The sequence below is a fragment of the Haemaphysalis longicornis genome, unplaced genomic scaffold (assembly GCF_048455015.1).
Source record: "Haemaphysalis longicornis isolate Haplotype H1 unplaced genomic scaffold, Haemaphysalis longicornis Haplotype H1 scaffold_17, whole genome shotgun sequence".
Classification (NCBI taxonomy): Eukaryota; Metazoa; Arthropoda; class Arachnida; order Ixodida; family Ixodidae; genus Haemaphysalis; species Haemaphysalis longicornis.
The window spans coordinates 3,600,482-3,623,595 of record NW_027526276.1 but is presented as its reverse complement, the minus strand read 5'-3'; positions in this window follow the sequence as shown (position 1 = coordinate 3,623,595).

The window sequence follows — 23,114 nt, the reverse complement described above, 5'->3', positions numbered from 1 at the left end:
CTGTTAATCTAACTCAAATTTTTTGGAAAGCGCTTCAGCTTCCCTTTAACTTTCAATAAATCTTAATATTTTTGTTACTATTAATATTTGTGTAAGGAGCGTTGGGAAAGAAAGGACAACAGCATTTTATAGTGTGAGGATGGCGTGAGCGTGCACAGCGGGAAAAATTAGGTTGAAGGTGGGGACGGGAGGAGCAACAGAAAATAAAATCCTGCACCCCTCCGTCAAACGACGACGAAGGTTGAACGCGAAGCTTTCTCGTGACGGTTTCCTTGGTTGGCCAATCCCGCACTGCGAGTATGTGCCACCGTGGAAGTAGTACTCACCACTTTTCTAGAATAACCGCAGCAACTTTCGGGTATGCAGTCTGCAGGCCTAACGCTTGGGTTTCGGATGTACCGCGTGAATCGGTACCTGCTGCTTGGCGAACAGTGAGCCCTTCTTCGAGTGGGTGCCGATGCAAGGCGCTGTAGATCAAAATATGACTTTATGCGTAACGACCTCAACCTCAAAATGCGACGTTAGGCCTAAAGACGTCGTTCTAATCGTCGTCGTTGTCGACGTCATTATCGTCGTACAACGAGTTGTGGGTAACGGATGTCGACGTTTACATCAAAAACATCGCGCGGTCGCACGTTTGCGTCACATCCTTCCTTTGCTGCACATCTTTAGCGGAGGGGAGGCTAATGGAGCTGTCGCCAAGCTTCGTTTACCAGAAACCATTTTATTTTTTCAAAAATTCACATGTACCACGATATTCATCGTCTTCACAGAAAGTTGGCTTTTCTGCAGTGCGTTTTCGCCTGCGGTCATCATCAAAGAAGCTGAAAGCCTCACATTAAAAATGGCCGAGGCCAACATATGAAAGCAAGGTTTACCGTGAGGTACGTAAACTGAACATTGTGGACATTCAATTGCGAGCCTCCGGTGTAGTACACGGCCGTAATCAGCAAAACTGAAGTGATGCGTGATGGCTTCTTAACAGCGGAGCTGTCTACGCTTAGCTTGCTTCGTTGGCGTTAGCGAAAAATACCAAGAGAAAGAAAACCCGGCGATCCCCACTAACGTGAAACCTGGGGAGGAGCGAAGCATGCAGTGTTCAAGTGTATTCTTGGCGCCTTGGCGTTTTTGCCCACGGAGATGAAAACATTGGAGGGTAGAGGTATACAGCTTTGCTGTAAAAGTCTCATGTCTTCGAAGCATGAAGCGTTCTAGCACGAGACGTTAGAAAACAAGTGTCCGGGTGTGTTCTCTTGGTGCGGGTTACGTTCTAGCGCGGGGCGTTGGAAAACGAGTGCCCCGGTGTTTTAGTACCGTCACTACAAACGACGAAGATGATAGGCGACGCCGACAGTCCGAGCCTTCGAGGGGCATTGCCCCTAAAATTCTCCCGGAGTGAGTCGCTGGGCACAATCTTCGTGCAGTGGCTTTAACAAAAAATGTATATATATACCGAGCGCACGTGAGCTTGCGCCTCGTGAGGAGCGCCCGATGTCGTCCAGGCTTGTGCGACGTGAGGAGCCCTCGCCTTCGTCGTCGTGGTCTCCCGCGCAATGGACCCGTGGTGCGCCTATCGCTACAGGGTTCCCACTCGCAGAGCCGGAGGCCGTTTTGTTGCTTACGTGACGTTTTTGGCCGATTGAGCTTGGGACTTCCGGGGCAGGGTCGTTCAGACGGGGAAGCCCTGGGTGGTTCGGAGGGAGGCGATGTAAACGGGCTTGACTCGGTCGGTGGCGACGACGTTTCTGAGGCTACAAGGAGAACCATGACCAGCTGGTCAACGAGGGACGTCGACGCCAACCACACTCGCCAGGCCGTTAATAGAGAATTACTGGCCTCGAGGACATACCGTGGCGCCATTTACGAGTGACGTCACTTGTAGGACGCCGGGTTAAGTTGCCGTCTGCTAGAACACATTTGCTGTGCTTATGTGGCCGCGTGTTTCTTGTTGTGGCCTGCGTGTGTGTGCTCCTCCTCACTATTTTGATGCAAATAACAAAAAAAAGTTGTCTACAGACCAAATAATCCGGGCAAGCAATCAGCGACTCGTTTGTTCCATGCGCCACCACCGCGTCTAGGTTGTTGCTACCTACGCCACCGACAGCTCGTACGCAGCCAGCAAACGCCAATGGCGATGCTATTGATGCCGAGAAAAGTACGCTGTTAACTCCTTAATTCCTTCCTTACGTGACAATATATGTGTGGAAAGAAAATAGACCTTGAAACAGCGACGGAAACGTGCCGCTCAGTTGTGATCTCACAGCGCGTACTGCGCGCATTGCTTGCGAATGACTACGTTAGAATGGTAATCGGATTGCTTCACCGCACGTGTTTATAAATGCTGGTACGATCGGAAGTTTGACTTAAGGAGTACCTATTTCCCCTCATATGTTTTTAGGTGCGGAGTACCTTAGGACAGCACAATGTCCATCCTCGTCCGTGCGCATAGCATTGCAATCGCGAAAAATCACACAGGCAGGATTCGAGCCTGTGTCTAGTAGACCAGACAGAGTTAGAGTCAGACGTCTTGCCCATTGGGCTACGACCGTGAATTATTACCCGAGAGTCGAACGGCTTACTCCCTCGCCTGTAACGGTGCGGGGTACCTTAGGACCTCCCAATGTCCGTCCGCGTCCATCCGTGCGCACACCACCATCAAGCGAAATTCGATTTGAGCCGTGAGTTGCAGTTTTATTTAGAGAATAATCAAGGTGCAAGTCATGGCTGAAATCGAATGACGGTCGTGGCGCAACGAGTCCCCGTACTCCTTGCCATCATCCACGGAGTGGGAATGCTGCCATTTTTCGTTCATGTTTATGCCGTGATTTGATTAACGATCACTATACTGTACGGCTGATATGTTTACTTGTCAAGACAACTTATCCACAATATATGAATAGTATTAACGCTAGGTTTCAACGCCTTCGAGCGGGTTTAAACATGCCTATGTTTACTTTTAATCAGGACCTCGCCGTGGAAATTTATAATTGCAACGCCGGCTCTTGTACGCTTACAATGAGCCTGCGCCGTTCTGTAGCATCAAGTTCGAGAAATCGCGACTGTGTACGACAGAGAGAGAGAGAGAGAGAGAGAGAGAGAGAGAGAGAGAGAGAGAGAGAGAGAGAGAGAGAGAGAGAGAGAGAGAGAGAGAGAGAGAGAGAGAGAGAGAGAGAGAGAGAGAGAGACTTATATTGCTGAGCCCCTTGAGGGAGGCCGACCAGCCAAGGCGTTGGAGTCTCAGCGGTGGGCCTCAGCCGGTGCCTCTGTTGCCAAGCTCCCTCACCTCAGCGACCGTGTGAAAACGGCCGCACGCGGCGACACCCCGGTGCCCTCGTGCGGGCGGGCCACCGGTGCCGGCGCTTCCAGAGCCAGGCGGACCAGCCGCAGTTGGATCTCCGGGTCGTTGCTGTGCATAGCTGCCTCCCAGTCGTGGTGACTCTTAATGAAAGTCGGTGTTGCCTTCGGGCAAGCCCAGATTGTGTGTGCGAGTGTGGCTTTATCAATCTTGCATCTTGGACATTCGTCGGTATATGTAAGTCTCTGGGCAGGCGAAACACGTCGTGGGGTAATGGGGAGTTTTCGAATAGGGGAACCAAGCGTTGGGCCCCCCCAAGAAGTTAGGGGAACCGAAACGCAACGCGCTTGCGCGCGGTGAATTTTACAAGAGGGTCTTCTCCAACAGCTCGCAGCCGGCTTCGGATGCACGGAGTCGTATGTTGGGAACTTTAGGCGCAACGGGAGATATTGGGAACTGGGATGTTGAGAACTTTAAGCAGATATTTCATCAACCCCTATCGTTACAGTAGCGAATGACAGTCTTTAACACAACTTTTCACCGCACTGTCACCCCCTTTCTGGTATGTGGAACTTTTTATCCTCGGTGATTGCCGTTTAGGCGATCGATGATCAAGATAACTGCCACGGCCTCGGCCGGTGCTTGCGCGCAGGCATCGCCATCCTTCGGACGCTCGCCGCACCGTGCATGAACGGGCCGGCGGTGCCGGTACCGACTTCCGCGACCGGTCGACGTAGATTGGGGCAGATATTTGAGCATCGCTTTGAAATCCACAGCCGATGAGACTACCTAGCACAATTTTTCACCACACTAACATCCACTTTCACCAATGTGAAACTTATTTTTCGCGACAAGTGTGATCTTAAAAAAATTGTCCGCGTATCTGCTCCTTTCGTTGCAAATGTCGTCAAAAGACGATAGTCTTTGTAGGCATTTACCAAGGAAATACCCCCCTTCGCTCTTCCGCTCACCTCTCATGCTCTGCCTGTTCCGTAGCGCTCATCCCAAGGTAAACACACTGTTACGAATCGGCCAGCGCCGCCGTACTTTCCCGCATCACTCCTCGGCTGTGCGGCGAAGCCACTGCGTGCGCCTTTCATCCGACAGGCGCCACCAGGTCTGTGACTCATACCTTCATGCCTTGACAAGCTGGGTCAGACGCCTCGCTTTCAACGCGCTTCAAACTCCCGCGGTTGCCAGCGGCACGTCAAGACCCGTCCCAAGGACACAGAGGCCCCGCGATCGCAACGGAGTCCTCCTCTCTCCCCTCTCTCGGACTCAACGTGCGCCGAGGCTACCGACTACTTACGAACTCTGGAAAGAGCGTTGTGTGTGTGTGTGTGTGTGTGTGTGTGTGTGTGATTCTCGTGGCGTGCGCAAAATGCAGAGGGAAGGCTGCTCTGACCGTTACTGCTTTTGGGTATAAATATAGACCACCGCAAGCGCTGCAACCCATTGCTGTTAGAGCAGCGAATCCATGCTGTCACTCTGCTCGAGTCCTGTATTGTAACCTCGCCCCTTGGGGCTTTGTTCTTTGGCTTCGGCTCACCTCTCGCTATGAAGTAAACCGTTACGTTTGCCTACGGGTTCTGCTTCACGACTACAACAGCGGCTGGCCGCTCGCTTTACGCCACGCTACCACACGTATGTCGGAGGCCACGGAGCTCGGTTGGGCTCGGCCCACCCGGTCGCAACAACTGGTGTCAGCGCTGGGATGACATGGTTGCAACAACACTAAAGGTTTGCTCAAGGCGATTTGAATTTACCGCGTTCCACTGCTACAGGTGGGGTTCCTCGATGCCAGCGCTGCAGTACGGCGGAGACGCGGGTGAATCGAGGCGGCCAACTTCAAGGTTTATAGAACCGCGTTGCCGTGCTCCACGTGCTTTCCAAACAGAACGTGAAACCAGAGTCCTTCAATGCTTCTGGTGAAACCTAGCTAGTGGAACCTTTCTTTGCTGTTGCCGCGTGATTTCTCATATGCGGCCCAGAGGTGACGCGGGCAACAGCAGGCGGTACGCGTTGTTCTGCAGTAGATGTAGAATATCATTTGCTATTAAAAAACCAAGCATCCAGGACTTTTTAATAAAAGAACTCTGTAAATATCCCTTATGTATTAATTGCCTGTCTTATATTGGCGTAGTGTCCTGTTCTTGTTCAACAAACTTGACAAGTATGAATATATAAACCGGGCTTAGACGTTTACATTTGGCTGTGTGTATTATAAGACTATTGCGCAGTAATCATTTTACTTTGTCCAGGTGGCTGAATCGAGCTCTGTTGCGGCCAATCGATCAAGTGAGTTTACTACGTTTTCTTGTGGGGCGACCCTACGGTTTGCGTTGGGTAGCCCCCACCCCTTGTGTCTGTGGACGCTATCCGCCATCGGAGTTCTCGTCAGCTTCGTCTCGCCGTCCAAGATGGCCTCTACTCATACCGCTCCCGTGAAATACCGACCGCCAGTCCCCAAGGCTCAATGCTTCAAGCTCGATACCCCCAAGGATGCTTCAGTTGACGACATTATTGATGCAATCGAAGACGTCGTGGGTCCCCATGGCCTCAAGGGCCTCCAGCACCAAGGATGCATGAAATTTTGTGCCGCGGTCTCGCCCGCTGCTGCAGCTAAGACCCTCAACGAGCGTGGTGCCATTGTCGTCAATGGCACTTCGTGCCCCGTTACCTGCATCGGCACCCAGATAATCTACGTCACCGTGTAACGTTTCCAATGGTACATGAACGACTAAGATCTGGGCTCAGCCCTTTCGCCTTACGGCAGGGTGCTTAGCGTTCACTACCCGAGCTTCAACGGTAGGCCGAGCATTGATAACGGCGTGCGCCTCGTTCGCATCAAAATGAAGTTTCCCGCCCCAAATTTCCTGTCGGTACAAGGATACAAGGTACGGTGCGAGTACCGGGGCGTGAAGAGAGTGTGCTCTGGGTGCGAGCGAGAGGGCCACAACCGCTCCGATTGCAAGACGCCATGGTGTCCTCGGTGCGAGACCTTCGGACACGAGTTCGAAACATGCTCGGCCATACGTCGCCGCTGCCATGGAGACCACGCTGCCATGGAGACCACGCCACGGCGACCTCGTTCTTATGCGGCCGCAGCAAGTGAATTCCCCGAACTCTCTCGAAATACTAACGAGATTCCGCAGATGCCTTTGGCCCGGCGGCAGACTCCATCAGACGACATCCCCAGTAGCGCTTCGTCTTCCAGCGATGGCGATTCGCAAGCCACAATAATCTACGAGACGCTGATGGAAGATATGGCAACCATGCCGACGCCTGCGAAGGACACGTCATCATCCGACGAGCTTACTAGTCAGCCCAATGAAGAGACGGCGGGAAACTCATGCTCTCCATCCAACGAAGCGTCTCTTTCGCCCCCCTCCTCCATAGACAATGACACGGAAGGAAGTGGCTCAGCGGATTCTCGCAGTCAGCTCCCGTCGTCCCACCCATTAGACCCTGCCCCTGTTCCAGCGGCAAAGCCCCGAGGTGCCCGCAACCGCGGACTCCGCGGCTCCTTCATCGACGAAGACGCCAAACCAGTCCGCCGAGAGACGTCCAAGCCTTACCGTCGTAACGCGACCGCAGCAGGCCCCCCTGGCGGGCCCTCACGACACCCGGACGACGTCTCACTCCCGATTAACCTACCGAACTCTAACGAACCTGTTTGTCCAAAACGCAAGCTAAAGATCCACGTCTGGTCAACCCGATTAAGCAGGTTGTGGACTTGATGGACACCTCACGTGTGGAAAGCAAGCGCGTGTTATCGTCATACATTGACTCGGACGACGTAGCAGCCGCAAGTAAGAAGTTGTGTGTGCCTGCCCCTAGCGCTAGTCCGGATATGTGAAATTAGAATTGCACCACTGGGCTTTTCTGTCTTCGTTATCTTCTTTATTTGCCTGATGCCGCCGTTATTCTCAGTCACTGGTGGGTACTTTCGCTGGTGGGGCAGACGGCAGAAGTTTTATCGAATGTCGACGCGAAAACCCATTGATGCTTCTAATGTTGTTTCCTCCTATGTTTGGTTTCGTACTAGCATGGAGGCCATTGTAGGCTCCCTCCCGCTCATTTCTTTCTCTCGAGGTCACGTGACAGCGTTCAACGCTGCAAACGGCTCCTGTCTGCTTCCGTTGTTGCTATAGAGCTGCGCATGGTCTTGGCTTTCACCCAACCTCCGCGTTCAGGCCAGCGTGATGTTTCAAGGCGTTTGTTGAAGCTCACGCATTTTTTTTTGAAAATTCTTATGGCTAGTCCAGTACGTGCTAGTGTATTATTTATTGTGATTATGTTACGAATACTAACCCTAAATGTCCAAGGGTTTAAAAACAGTGACAAACAAAGAGAGGTGATTCACTTTTACAGAGAAAATTATGTAGAGGGTCTTCCTCCAAGAAGTGAACATTTTTTCAATTGAAGACGTCAGAACATTTTAGGAGAACTTTAATATTCCGTCTTATTTTTCTTTGGCGTCTAACCACTGCTGTGGAGTGGGCGCCCTAATCTTCAACTACACCATCCGTTGCTCCAGTTTTAGTACGACAGATAGTGAGGGAAGATTGCTATACTCGGTTACAACTTAAGAACGGCACCACCTCATGTAGTGTATCACTCCGCCGAAGCGCCGGACCCGTGACGTCAGTGCGCGCGCGTTTTGAAAGGGGATCGCGGTAAATGCGTGACATTATCTGCTTTTCTCACCGAGTTTGTTTGTCGTCACTGCAGTAATTTATAAGCAGATTAAGCCCGAAAAGTCATGGAAATGACTCGTGTCCGGTGTGGTTATTGTGTGCGTGCGCTGGCGGTGATTGCTATCGGTTGTTTATCTTGCGTCTATCATTTTAGAACTGATCGATTGTCCACACCTCACCCCACCAGTTCGTGGATGGCGCGAGATTTCGTAATTGTGGCATACGAATGAACAAATAAGTTTTAATATAGCGCGTAAAACAGCGAGTGCGTCGTTAATTTGTATAAGATTCACCATGTTGCCAAGATCGATGCAGTTATACGTACGTTAAGGACTCGATGGGCTGAAGCATTAATTTCGCGAGGTACGCAACATTATGCGCGTTCGACGGCGACGCGGAGAACAATTTTAGATTCTTAGATTATGCTGATGGTTAATAACAATGGCATAAAACACTCTTGTGTTTAGTAATGTGTGCACAAAAGCATGCCAATCGGAGGTGCACATAGGTAGCGCGCTGTGTGTAAAACAAAGCAATAACAGAATTGCTCCTTTCAGATCACGCGTGAAAAATAACTTCGCTTCTGCTTCATTATTACGCGTGAGTTTATTACTTTCTATTCCTGGTTATTGCTCCTTACATGTGCATTGCCTAAGCACTGCCGTCATTTCTACGCCTGTCCTTAATATCGCGCTGTTACGCGTTTTTTACGCAGTCTGGGCAAGAAAGCCTGCAGTCTACAGGAAGAGACCATGAAGTGTCTTCGCGTAAAAATCGTGCTTCACGGCACCGCGCATTTTTGGGAAAAAGCGCTTTTAAGCTTAGTTCTGCTCAAGTCTCAATGCAATGCAATTCTGATCGAGTCGACTCAGGCGTTTCCGAATGGATGGTAAATTCTCCATTCCTGAAAAATGCTCTTTCGCAGCTGCCATGGCAGTTGAGATTTCGAGAACGCCAATATAGGTTATAACGGGCTATTTCACTTCTTTCAGATTGCTATACGCCCTAACACACGGCATTTAAAGTGTAATTTTACAATACTGGGGAAAATGCCTGTACAGGAAAAATTTTTTGGCGTCATAGTTACAGCTCACCTTTTTATGCCCATTGCTTGAATTAACGTCTTCTGGGGCAAGCTCAAAGAAATCGCAGTCCAAAAGCGAAAACGTTTGCTTATCTCTTAATTATATGTGGGAGTGAATTAATCACACATAATTTGGCTGGAGAAGCGCCACTTATAAACAGCATGTTTTTATTCCCTTTTGCGCTGAAATGTTTATGAATGGAAAGTTGTAGTGTGTCTTCTATGCAAATTGAAGTGCCAAAACAAGGGCATGATGCAGACAGTCTCACTGGCAGACACACTCATGGATACGAGCTTGAGGTACCAATTTACAAATATGAAAAGGTTATTAGAACCCAGAAACATGAGCAGGCGCCTCGCCCACCCCAAACAAAACAAATTGGGCTAAAACTTGTGTGGTTTTGACATGGAGCTTCACTGAACATCAGAATGCAGAGTGCGACAGGTGATTCCCTGCACTCCTTCCATCTGGATTTACCACTAGGGCACCACCGCAGGTGTATGAAGACATTCACAGTGCCCGCACGCAGTTTTGTTGAATGTTTCCTCCACATTATCACAATGACGCACTCCCACATTTCTCTCTGTAGTATGCTTTACAGCCCAGATGTTGAAAGAGCTGCCTACACTTCTGTTCAGCTGCTTATTCATATACGTGATGCACTTTCGACAAACTTGACACTCACTCTTCTTTATCACATCAAAACAAAGTTGCATTCAATGACCTCCCCATGCCCATAATATGACAGTCACATTTTATCGTGTCCTACAAGGAGCCTGAGATTATTATACATGCATTCGTTATAAGCAGTGTACTCTACGTGCACAAAACTCGCCACGGCTGCTTTTGTGATACCATTCAACACACCAAGCCAGGGATGTGTTGCAAAATTGCAAATGCACCGTCAATTGTAATTTTTTTAATTACATATTACATACATTGAACTACACTGCAAGCTTTGACTTGAAATCACATATCAGCACACCTGTAGTGAGAGGAAAATGTACACATCCTCAGTGAAAGAACAAAACATCCCATACGTGGCGCTGCCATGAGAAGTCTATTCAAGCACATTAGTAGCATATGATGCCACTTAGAACACTGCAGTGATTTCCCTTATACCTTACTTCCAAATGCTGCCGGTGCAAATGGGCTTAGTGAGATGGTTATACAAGTCGTTTTTTTTGCCTCAGCACCTCGGCAACTCTTCATTGCCAGCAGTTTCAAATTAAATAAAATCACTGTCTCGTCCCTCCAAGCCTTCGTCCCGGTGGGGCCAGCGTTTACCCAAGTTTCGTCTGTGTAGAACACCTTGCGGTGCTGCTGCCTGTACTCAGCGATCTGACGAAGGTACCTCTGTCGCCAAATCAGCACGTCCTGACGCTCCATCATCATCGAGTTTCGTTCGAGTTTCTTGAAGACGAAGCCGATGTCACTCAGAAGGCGGCGGATGGTCCACGTTCGAAGGCTGGGGAGATGCTCAATCCTCAGAAATTCTTCCGCAATTTTCTGTGCAGTAGGAGGATCGTTGCGCCGGAAGAGATCGTGCACAATGTTTCTAAGCGCGCACAAAGTGAAGCCGTCATACATCGCAGTGCGGCGTCTGCGGTTCTCGCTTCGGGGCCTTTTCCGCGAAGGTGTTGCCAGCTTCCCGCCCGTCGCCTTCGCTTTGAATTTGATGTCCAAAATCTTCCGGAAGCTGACACCGGTCTACTCACTTGTCGTGCGGCAAGTTTCTTTCACGCCAACGTGCGGGAGCTCCTCTCGCAGCTTCATGTAGACGTTCAAAACTGTACGCTGAACGTGGCGACAAAGAACAATGCCGCTGCAGTTCTTCCTGTACAGATGCTTCGGCGTTGATGGGCTCTTTGGGGGAGGTGAACTCGCCCCAGACCGCAAACGCGACGAAGAATTTGGAGTCGAAGAAACGGTAACAAATGCGGCTGCAGGGTGGCACTGCGTAGTCATGCATGCTGCGCCAAAAAATCGACCTCGTACAAAACGTCCATGTTGGAGAATGAGATGGAAAATGTGAGGACAAAAATACAATGCGCGAAGCAAAAAGGCCACTATACGCTAATACTTCGTAGTTTCAAAGCTAGTGAATAATGCATACGTGTATAAAATACAACACGTAAGCCATAAAAAGTAAACTGAACTGTGTTATTTTTTCTTAATAAGGTTCTGTTTTATCATTTTTGCACCGGGTTTTGACTGGGAATGGCAATTTTTCTATGATATTTTTACGTTTTGATGCACGATAGTTGTGGTAATGTACATCACATTGAAATTTTAAAATCTCAAGAACATTAGTTTACTTGTTTTGTTTTAGGGGGTTCTTTTATTTTGTGCTTCCAAAAATATTCGCAGTAACGCACTCTTTGCGCCAAGCGGAGGAACAGCCGGTTGAGGCGATGAGGCTCAAGGGCAACTTGCGGTTCTCCGGATTCACAACTTCCGGATTCACAAAATGATGGGGTATGCGTGGTCTGCGGAAAAGAAACAGAAACTATGCGGCACATAGTGTTAGCATGTGAGGGTATCCATCCAAATCTACATGAAGGGAATATTGGGCTTCCAGAAGCCCTAGGATTTAAGGGTATCAGAGAGTAAGTTAACTTCAAGGCTGTCGAGGGGACGAAAAGAAGATTAGAATGCTGGTGGACGAAAAGCCGAGAGGGGAATATTGCCTAGGACAGTTACCACCTGTAACAGGGGAAAAAAGTATTTTGGGCGTAATAAGCTTTAGGGCACGCCCTAAGCAGCGCTAGTATTAAACCAAGAGTAAAACATGGTTATATTAGCCCTTTTTAGTAAGATGACATGTCATCACCCCGCTTCAAAGGGGAAACCAATCGCAATCATCATCATCATCATTATCATCGGTGCCGTTCTTAAGTTGTAACCGAGTATAGTCTTGAAATTTTCTCTTTCTGGTGCCCGCTTAAAAATCATTAACGTGTATGCTCCTGCACGCTTCACAGCTACAAATAACTTATTTCGTTGCCTAGGGGTTTATCTTTTGGAGCACGTGCCCACAATTCTTTGCGGAGATTTCAACTGCGTCCTTGATAGTATGCGTGATGTACGCGGGCCGGGTCCGGGACGACCGACGTGGAACGCGCGTGAACTCGGGTTCCTAGTGCAAGACTTTCACCTGGAGGATGTATGGCTGCTTCATTGCGGGAATTATTTCTCTCCCACGTGGAAGCGCGGTTCCTCAATGTCCCGACTAGACAGGTTTTATATAACTCCAGACCTAATCACCGCTGTGCCAAACATAGAAGTAAATCATTTCCCTAGTATGGCCGGTTACATTTCCGACCATTACCCAGTGCTCCTGTCCCTATTTACAGGTCACCGTAGACTTGATGACGCCCGACACTGGAGGCTTGATACTGGAATACTGCAAGATGACGTTGTTTTATTGTCATTAAAAACAAATATTTCTTCTTCCCTACCGGTCGTAGTTAGCATACAACACTGGGACAGTTTAAAACCCATATGGAGGCAACTAGTTCAAACAGTTGGCCAACAAAAAAAGGTTCGTGACACAGCTGAGCTTAACAACACGCTCAAGCGTATCCGGATAGTTAGATATGATAAAGAACTAACGCCTTTAATGAGCGAATATCTTGGCATCTTTAGGGAGCGGTACAAACGCCAACTAAATGAAACAATGCAACCATCCGCTTCCTACAATATTCATGGTCCTTGCAACGGTAGTTTAGAAATTCAAAGATTTTTGGCGACGCGTGAAACTCCAAACATTATAGAGTGTGTGCGCTGTCCGGATAACACCATCTCCACAGACCCACCCGCTATAAAATCAGGGTTTCTTTCTTTCTTTTCTGAGGTATTTGCAGGAGATTCGCTCGAGGTAGATGGAAGGCCCATGGTAGCACAACTATGTTCTGCTTCAAATTCCCTACCTCAGGAGGAGAAGGAGGAGGATAAACTTTATTGGGAGCATCGTAATGTGGTGTGGGGCCCTCATTCCAGGACTCTATTGGAGACCCCTGCCGCTACGGCCCTTTCCACCAGCCTAAGCTGGGAATCGAGACCGGAGCTGGACAGCTCCTTCTCCCACTGCTCACGGGAAGGGTGCGCGATTCTTGGAATTTTGGGGTTTGCCGAACACTCCCATACCATATGGTACAGGGTGCCCGGGGAAGCGCAAAATTTGCACAGCTGGAAGTACTGAGTGGGATGGAGCAAGTGAAGTTTTGACGGATGAGGAAACGTATTTGTTTGGAGGAGCCGGAGGCAGTGCTCCTGCTCTTTGGTTAGGGATGCATGACCGGGGGGATATATCATTCTTTGGCACTTATAGTACCCCGTCATGTCCTGATACGTAACCAAAGGACAGGCAGTCTCTAACCTACACCCTCGTGTCGCCTGGCGGGATAGATCTCGGGTGATGTCGTGGGCGGTCGTGTTGCCCTGGAGGGTTGAGTGGACTGGCGTCCAAACAATCTTCACTTTTCTTTGGGTGGCTTTTGCAGCAGGATGTCCAGGGCCGTCTTGAAAATTCTACCACGAAGGAAGTTTCGGCAAGCCTGTTCCGAGTCCGTAATAATGGTATCCGCATTTGTCTGGGAGATGGCCAGAGCAATGGCCGCTTCCTCTGCCTGGGTAGTGGTTGTGAAGGGCAAGGTGATGCTGGTGAGGTGGTTCACTGTTGAAGTAACCACGGCGGTCATGGCTCCCCTTCTGGCGTAGTCGGCGGCGTCGGTGTAAACCGTGCGGTCTCGGTCCCTGTGTCGTTTGTCGAGGGTGCGCGCTCTTGATTCTCTTCTTCCTGCGTGGTGAGTAGGGTCCATCTTACGGGGTATAGGTGCAACGTCAATGTTTATTCTTATTTTTGGAGGTACGTCGCGTAATTGCTGGAATCTTTCTTCGGGGGACGCCATTCCCAGTCTGGTGAGGAGACTCCTCCCGCAGGGCGTCGTGCTTAGTCGCAGACGCTGGCTGGCGAGGTGGGCCTCGACTAGTTGGGCGGTCGTCTTATGTAGGCCCAATTTCAGAAGCCTGTCGGTCGAGGTACTAATAGGGAGCCTCAGAGCATGCTTGTAGGCTTTCCGGATCATGGTGTCAATCTTGGCCAAGTCGCCCTTGCTTAATATAGCATAGGGAATGGCGTAGGTAATGCGTGAGATGACGAAGGCCTCTACCAGACGAAGGGTGTCCGCCTCCTTCATTCCCCTCGCTTTGGTGGTTATTCTTCGGAGCATGTGGGTAATTTGTCCCGTTGTGTGACTGAGCCGGCTAAGAAGAATGGTGTTTGAACAGTCCTCTTGAAAAGTCATACCGAGGATTTTGATGTGAGGTGACGGTAGGATGGTATGGCCGCCCAGGGTGATCTGGATGCCCGGATCTTGGACTTTTTTTATTCTTCTCTTTCCGACCATAAGAAGTTCGGACTTGTGTGGTGAGCAGGAAAGCCCGCACCTCCTTGCGTAGTCACTCACAGCATCAGCGGCCAGCTGGAGACGGTCCTGCATCTCGCCTGCCGAACCCTTGCCTGTCCACAGTGTAATATCATCGGCATATAAGCCGTTGTGCAGATCCGGGATGGCCCCCAGGATGGTAGGTAGGCCTATAAGGGCTATGTTAAAAAGTAGGGGAGATAAAATCGCACCTTGTGGTGTGCCTCTGCCACCCACGTCAATGGGACCAGAGAACAAATCACCAAGCCTGAGGATGGCCTTTCTATTTGATAAAAAATCTCGGACGTAATTGTAAGTCCGTGTTCCGCAGTCAAGGCTATTCAGGTTGGTCAGAATCGCTTGGTGAGTGACGTTATCGAACGCCCCTTTCAGGTCCAAGGCCAGGATGGCTTTCGGAGTGTGGCGGTTGGCTTGGCCCATTACATCTTCTTTTATCTGCTGGAGAATGTCCTGGGTTGAAAGGTGACGGCGGAAACCAAACATAGTTGGTGGCATCTTGTTTGTTTCTTCCAAGTAGGATTGAAGTTTTTCGAGGATGATATGCTCGAGTAGCTTCCCCACACAAGAGGTGAGGGAGATCGGGCGGAGGTTTTCGATGTCTGGTTTTTTCCCAGTTTTCGGTATTAAGCGGACCTCGGCCGTCTTCCACTCGGCGGGGAGCGTACCGTCCCTCCAACAAGCATTCATTAAATGCGGTTAGCGCAATCACCGAGGACGTATCAAGATTCGCAATGCCTTGTTTGTTATTTGATCTGGTTCGGGAGTGGTGTTCCTGCGAATTTTTGCAAGTGCTGCCTTGACCTCGAAGATTTGAATGTCGTTGTCCAAATTAGGGTTGGGCTGTCCTGTGTAGTTCGGGAAGGGTGGAGTGGAAGATTTTGGTATATATCTTGTTTGCAGTTCTCAGGTTCCACAAAACATACACTCCCAAATACTGAAGGACGTAACCTGTTCCGAGCTCTACGACATTTTAAGAGAAATGAAAACCGGATCGGCGCCTGGTCCGGATGGTTTGCCAACGGAATCCTATAAGCGTTGCTGGCTAGAATTAGGCTGTTCCTTAGTGCAACTTATAAATTAAATCCTAGCAGATCAGCGGCTTCCAAACTCGTTTAAGAGAGGCCGTCTAATCTTACTTTTGAAAGAAGGAAAAGACCCCTCTCTACCGAATTCTTACAGACCAATAACCGTTTCGAATTCGGACTACAAGATTTTAACTTCCCTTTTGGTGTCCAGAATTAAAGCTCTTTGGTCGGACCTCCTCTCACTCCAACAGGTTGGCTCGGTCCCATACAGTGATATTTTTTCGGCACTTAGCCTAACCCCAGACATACTAGCCTACGCGCCAAACTGCTATTGCTGGGTTGTATGTCTCTTTAGACCAAAAACCGGCATTTGATAGGGGAAATCATTCATAACTGCTCGCCATATTTCAGGCATATGGGTTTCCCCCTGAATTTGTTCAGCTTCTCCGAGAATTGTATGATAATTTATCCAGTGACCTGGTCATTAATGGTGTGGTCCAGGGTGAAATTGCAATTCATAGAGGTGTCAGGCAAGGATGCCCCTTGTCGCCGCTTGTTTTTGTCTTATGTCTAGACCCCTTCATCAGAAAACTCGTTGATAATCCCAAAATTAGGGGTCTTCCCCTGCCCTGACAAGGCTCGGTTAAAGTTTCTGCGTACGCAGATGCCGTGAATATTTTTATCCGGGACACTGATAGCCTCACGGCTGTTTTAGGGGACTTCGAGTCTTATGCTCGACTTTCAGGTGCCGAATTAAATTTCACAAAAAGTGCTGTCCTCCCTCTGGGAAACGCTACACTCGCCCCCATACATAACATAAAAATAGTTCGAGACCTGAAGATTCTCGGCGTCAAATTTACCGAAGAAGGTGTTTCTCCAGACATGTGGCCCGAGTTAATTGATGATATTCAAAAGAATGTTGTCAGGGCTAGGTCTTCCCACATCTCTTTTTCGGAGAAATCGTATCTGATTAAATGCGTTTTTTTTTTGCTGAATTCTTTTTTGTCTCCAGGATTATGCTGCCTCCAAAATCCTGTTACACACAAAGTGTCCCGCGACATTTTTTTATTTCTTTTGGGATGGAAGCGCGGAGCGTTTAGCGAGGGATGCCCTGCGCCTCCCACGCCGCTCTGGAGGTTACAGTCTCCCTTGCATCGACCTCATGAACCAGTTGTTGGCCCTTAGAGTCGTCTCTTCACTTCTCAGTGACGTAGAAGCTCCGGGCAGGCGTTTGATCCTATAATTTCTCGGTCCTTCTAGACCGGTTCTTTGTTCAACTTTGGCCAGAAACCTGCACCCCAGTGCAGCTACCCTCTCAAGTCTCTTCAAGGCCGTCATTACTTTAGCTAGGGAAATTCGTGCACTGGATGCTCATCTCGATTTTGTGAATGAACAACCTGCCAGGCTGTGTGAAAAAATAGTTACTGCGAGATCGGGCAGACGTGTGGATCCACCAGATTTCCCCTGGTTACGGCTGACTTCAGGTAGGCTGCCAGAGGACGCCAAAAACATCCAGTGGCAAAAAGCGTGGCGAATTCTTCCAACAAAAGATAGATTATTTCGCTGGGGAGTAACACAGAACTCTTCCTGTCCCAACTGCGGTCAACCAGAATCCACGGCTCACACTTCTCAAGCTGCAGTGTTGAGCGTTGCTTTTGGCGCCTCATACACCGTGCCGCTCCAAGTTTGGGGCTTGCACGGTATCAACTGAGAGAACAGTGCCGTGGCACACCCCTAGGCAAACTATTCGTAGTAATTGGCGATTATATACTATCGCGTAATCGCTGCAGGGCTGTAGCACAGAATAGCAGGCTACGTATGCAGTGGCCCTTGATTTCCTTTTTGAGACAACACCTCATGACCTTTTTGGAAGGCGAGTTAGCCCTTTTGGGTGAGGAAGAGTTTCTGCGACATTGGTCTACCCGGTTTATTGAGTTATTATTCATCTGGAAAAGGGTTATTATTCATCCAGTTTTCCAGACCTGTGTCCTTAGGGATTGTCGTTGTAACAAGTGATTTTGGTGTTAGAATTGTGTGTTAGTGCGGTACAGTACCCGTTGTGACATAAAACCAAACCTGTTCTGTATATTGCTGCATTCTTGAAGCGAATGTTTCTGTATCATTGTTTATCTTGCATGTTCATCTTTCGGTTGTAAGCAACTCTAAATTGTTTGTATGTTATTCTTTTGTCTACAATCAACTTGAAGCTGTTTATATGTTTCTGTAAGTGTCTGTTACTTGCAGCCTTCGCGCTCTATTAGTTTTGTAGCAACCGGCGCTGCACTTGTTTAATTGTTTCTGGTTGTTACGTTGTATAATTGATACCAGGATTTTTTGATAATAAATTTATACTTTCAAGACATACAGACGGCTAGACAGACAGACATAGAGACAGACCAAAATTTCTGGGTTTAAGTAGCCCAAGAAAGACTACCGTCTTTAAATGGTACGACAAGTTGTTGCTGCCGCGACTTGCTTCGGTTCGAGCCGTCGGTTCGAGCCTTGCAAGCACGGCGAGTGTGTGTGCAGAGTGTTTCTGCGAGCAGTAAACACTTCATGATTTCCTGCTTTATACGTTTGTTGCAAACAAGGGAAATCTAGAAACTTAGCTCGGCTAACGTCGAAGTCTGCATTGTTGATCGGGGAAACGAGCCGCAGCTTACGCTTCGATCGCACACGTCATACATCCCCACGCTCAAGTTGCTTGCGGAGAAAGTACCACAGTTGACACGGTTATAAATTCTCCATGAGGTCAAACTGCGCTTGACGCACTGAGAATTGACTTCAAAGGACGGAAATTAACATGAAAAAAATTAGTGCCCTTCCACTCTGTGAAGAAGGATGACCTGCAAAGCTGGACGCAGTACACGGAGTGCACGAAACAAAACACGTTTATCGTAATCTGCGATGAGGCATAATTCCTAGCCAATTATCTGAATGAACCTCTGAAGGATCCAAGCTTTGATCTTGCAAATAAAAATGGAGCTACCTGTCTCCCTACTGCGCCGTAAGCATATTGCTGTTTGTGTAAGGCCGGCGCCACTCTGTTGCCACAACTGTCGTAATAACTTTAAAGAATGACGTCATTTCACGTCTCAGCCAATCGAACTGCGTGACACGCCGTTTTTTTACGTCCATAGATCACGATACGCCTTTTCAGTCAGTTGGGTTAACATAGTCTAACACACAAACCCTACCCGCTCAAGCACTAAGGGCTCCGGACCCATTGGGCCGTATAACGTTCGCGTTTAAACCTCGCACCAGCACAACGGACATGCCATCCACCAGAAAGGGCATGAAACCTATAGCTGTGCGTGCACGCCTCCCCTTGTCCCTCCCACTATTCTCCACCACAAACCTCCTCACGCATAAACCGGTAACCGGTCATGTGCGCGTGTTTAGAAGTGACAGACGCGGTCGAAAATATCCACTGAAAACCCTCTGAAGAAATCGTATTGGCTCATGCCGGCGTTCCAAGCGGGCAAGTTGCTGTTCATCCTGGAGGGATTCACCGCTACTCGACGAGCTGAACTTGTGGTGATAACGGCGGCGCCAGCAGCTTTCCGTTGTTGCGCTCATTCGCGCGCGCTTCTGTTCGGGCCAACGCTTCAATTCTTGCTCTTCTTCTTCCAAACGAACGGCATGCATCCACCCTATAGCTATTTAAAACTTGGAAGCCCTTGAGCTCTTTTCTTGAGTACAAACATGTGGCTGTCCGTTTTCCTTCCCCCTCGTGTGCATCTTACTGTTTGTGTAAGATGTCTGTAAAACACAATAGACCGCACCCGAACCACTCAATTAAGGAGGACAGCCGACTAACCGCATTGAGCCATGTAATTTCGACATCTAAATCTCCCACCATCACAACGGGCATTTCATCGGAAGCGGCATGAGGCCTAGCTTTGTGTGCATCGCCCCCCCCCCCCCCCTTTTTTCTACCCGCGAACCGGGCACGCATAAACCGGCAACCGGTAATGGCGCATATGTAGGCGTGATGAAAAACACCGGCGGCGAAAATGTCGCTCGGAAGGCCTTCCAAGCTGAAAAGAAATATGGGCTCAAGCCGGCGTTCCAACTGGGGAAGTTTCTCTTTTACCGGGAGGGATTCGCAGCTACTTGACGAAGTGAATTTGAGCGGTAATGGTGTAGGCGGGTTTTGGTCGTTTTAGGGGTCAGCCCTTTGGCAGCCGTTACCTGGGCTTCGCGGGAGCGGCGTCTGTTTATGTCCGCGTGACCGAGTGAGCGAAGGCAGCAGCGACAAAAGAAAGAAAACGGAGAGAAGTGTCTAGCGAAGAGTGAGGTGGAATACGACACATTCGGCTACGGCGTCATCTCTCTCACTGCCTTTCCCTCACACATGTCAGGGACACACATGTGCCACTTTCCCCAGACCCTGTTTCATTCTCCGCTAATCGAAACCACGTGACGTTTGCCCGGGAGGTTCAAAAACAATTTTCCACATGCTGGCCGGCGGCGGCGGTGCACTGCGAGGTAGTAGCAGAGTAGTGCACGCCGCCGTGCGTTCGCTGATCACGCGAACACTTCCTGCGACGCAGCAGAAATGCGCCGTGAACGAGAAGACTGCACTTTGCGCTTCGCACAAATTTCACATTAGAGAGTTTACTAATCGTCCGTTCGTTTTTTAACGCCCATCTGTGATTCTGTTTATTTTTCCCAATCATCTGATAACCTCACTATACCGCCGTTAGCTTCCGACTGCGCAACTTTGCAAAGGTTCATCGGTGGAGGCGAAAGGGAAAATAGTGAAAAAGGTGTCAGCGGTGGTAAGGAGGAGCATCGCAGCGGCGCCGAGTAAATCGATGACACCTGAATGAAAACTGGGGGGGGTAGGGGGATTTAGATATATACTGCTATGCCGTAATACCTTTAGAACACGCGTGCTAAGAGAAGTGTCACGCGCTGGAAGCCAATGACGCAGCAAGATAGGAACGGTGATCCTGCAAGGGACGTCAAAACGATCGCAGCGCCGGCCTCTTTAGTGGTGGCCATCGCGGCCCAGAGAACTAGTCCCTGTACGATACCCGATGCAACTCCGCACCCGCACAACTAGTTTTCCCGTCTCTGCACAAGCGCGGTTGCGCCGGTCGCCTACCGGGTAACGTACCGGGACCAGTTCTTCGCTCACTCAACCCTCCAGGGCAACACTTCCACCCACGAAATCGCCCGAGATCTATCCCGCCAGGCGACACGAGGGTGTAGGTTAGAGACTGCCTGTCCTTTTTACGTATCAGGACATGACGGGGTACTATAAGTGCCAAAGAATGATCTATCCCCCCCCCCCCCCTCGGGTCATGAATCTATAACCAAGGGGCAGGAGCACTGCCTCCGGCTCCTCCAAACAAATACGTTTCCTCATCCGACAAAACACCACTTGCTCCATCCAGCACAGTGCTTCCCGTTGTGCAAATTTTGCGCTGCCCCGGGCACCCTGTACCTAATGGTATGAGAGTGTTCCGCAAACCCCCAAATTCAAAGAATAGCGCACCCTTCCCGTGAGCAGTGGGAGAAGGAGCTGTCCAGCTCCGTTTTCGATTCCCAGCTTAGTCTGGTGGAAAGGGCCGCGGCGGCAGTGGTCTCCAATGGAGTCCTTGACTGAGGGTCCCGCACCACATTATGACGCTGTCAATGAATTTTATCCTCCTCCTCCTCTGCTATGCCGAGGGTAAGTCTTGGGCTTCCGCTCCCGCTCGAGGTACGTGCACAGACTTGCTCTTTCTTCTCCCTCTCTCCGGAGGTCTACTATCAGGGTGGGGAACAGCCAGGCCGACACCCAGCTCTGCTATTTTTTCCGCCCTGCACTGCTAGTGGAAGCTGCGTCATTCATCACCCACTGCCATGCATGGCCCAGAACCAACCGAAAAAATGCTTGCTTTGGTCGGTGACGTTGATACCACCATACTGCTTTTAGGTGCAGAGTACCTTAGGACCCCACAATGTCCGTACGCGTCCGTGCGCATAGCATTTACAATCGCAAAAAATCACACAAGCACCGGCAGGATTCGAGACCGCGTCTGGTAGACTAGGCGGTCGTCTTACCCATTGGGCTACGACCGTGAGTCAGTACCCGACAGTCAAATGGCTTACTCACTCGCCTGTAACGCTGCGGAGTACCTTAGGACCTCCCAATGTCCGTCCGCGTCCATCCGTGCGCACGCCACCATAAAGCGAAAATTAAGCGAACTTCGATTTGAGCCGTGAGTTGCAGTTTCATTTAGGGAATAATCAAGGTGCAACTCACGGTTCAAATCGAATGACGATCGGGGCGCAAATCGGATGTCACTCGAGGCGGAAGTTGGATGTCATTTCGAGTCCCCGTACTCCGCACCCTCGCCATCATCCACGGAGTGAAGATGCTGCCATTTTTTAAAGTGAGGCGTTATGGCTAGGATCGGGGACTTTACGGCGCCTGCGCACGTGCGGAAAGCGCAAATTGGGCAAGCCAACTTACGAAGGCCAAACGTATCCCCAAAGAAAACGCATTTAGCCACCCACGTCAGAGCAGAAACTCTCTCCTAAAATGTAAGAGTGAAAAAGCCAAGTCAGAGAGACAATTTGATTGATTTTGATTGATTGATAGGATTTATAACGCGCCGGCGCAACGGAGGCGATGAGGCGCGCCGTAGTGGAGGCCTCCGGATTAATTTTGACAACCTGGGGGTCTTTAACGTGCGCCGAAATCTCGTACACACGGGCGTGTTTGCTTTCCTCGTCCATCAGAAAAGCTGGCACGGTGGGCGGGAATCGAACCCGCGTCATCGTGCTCAGCAGCGCAACGCCTTAGCGACTGAGCCACCGTGGCGGGTCAGAGAGACCATTACAACAGAAGATAACCCAAGTCGCCGCTCGCGTCGGAGTTACGTGTCTCAGTGAATGTACAAAGTATATAGTGCGGGACGTGGTGCGCGCCTGAAAGGCGACCGAGCGCGCGGCGTTGAAGATATTGCCACGAAGCCAAAGACGACGCAGTTGTCTTGAAGGGGTAAAAACAGGTTTATTGGAGCAAACTTGTGCTCCCCGTACAACTCAGAGAATACAGTGACGGCGAAGCAGCAGTCAACAAAGTGACGTACGCAGGCGAGTGTCGGTGAATCGAATACCGCGGCGACTGCTCTGCGGGCATTTATTTCTCGGCGCGAGTGTTTCTCGCACCGTCGAATTACATCAAGATCACTTTAGTTAAAAGAGTATTATTAGGCTGGTGACGTTAGTTCAAAACACTCTCCCTATGAAAGGTGATAACACGTGCGGCATAAAAAAATAAAGAATGGAACACGCGCTTCACTTGCCCATGGATAACACAGCGCACCCGGTCGGCAAAAATAAAACATAAACAAACCCAATGCATGGTTCCTGGTAATATTTCGACCTCAATCTCGTACATCTCATCCCTTGATTACGCCTTTGGAGTGCATTAGATATCATCTATACGCACTATCTTCAAAATTAGCGTGATCAAAGTAAAAGTGTGTGCGTGCATGTACGTCTTTTTTAGGTATGACCGCCGTGAACGCCTAAGGAAGGTAAGATTTCCTGGTACC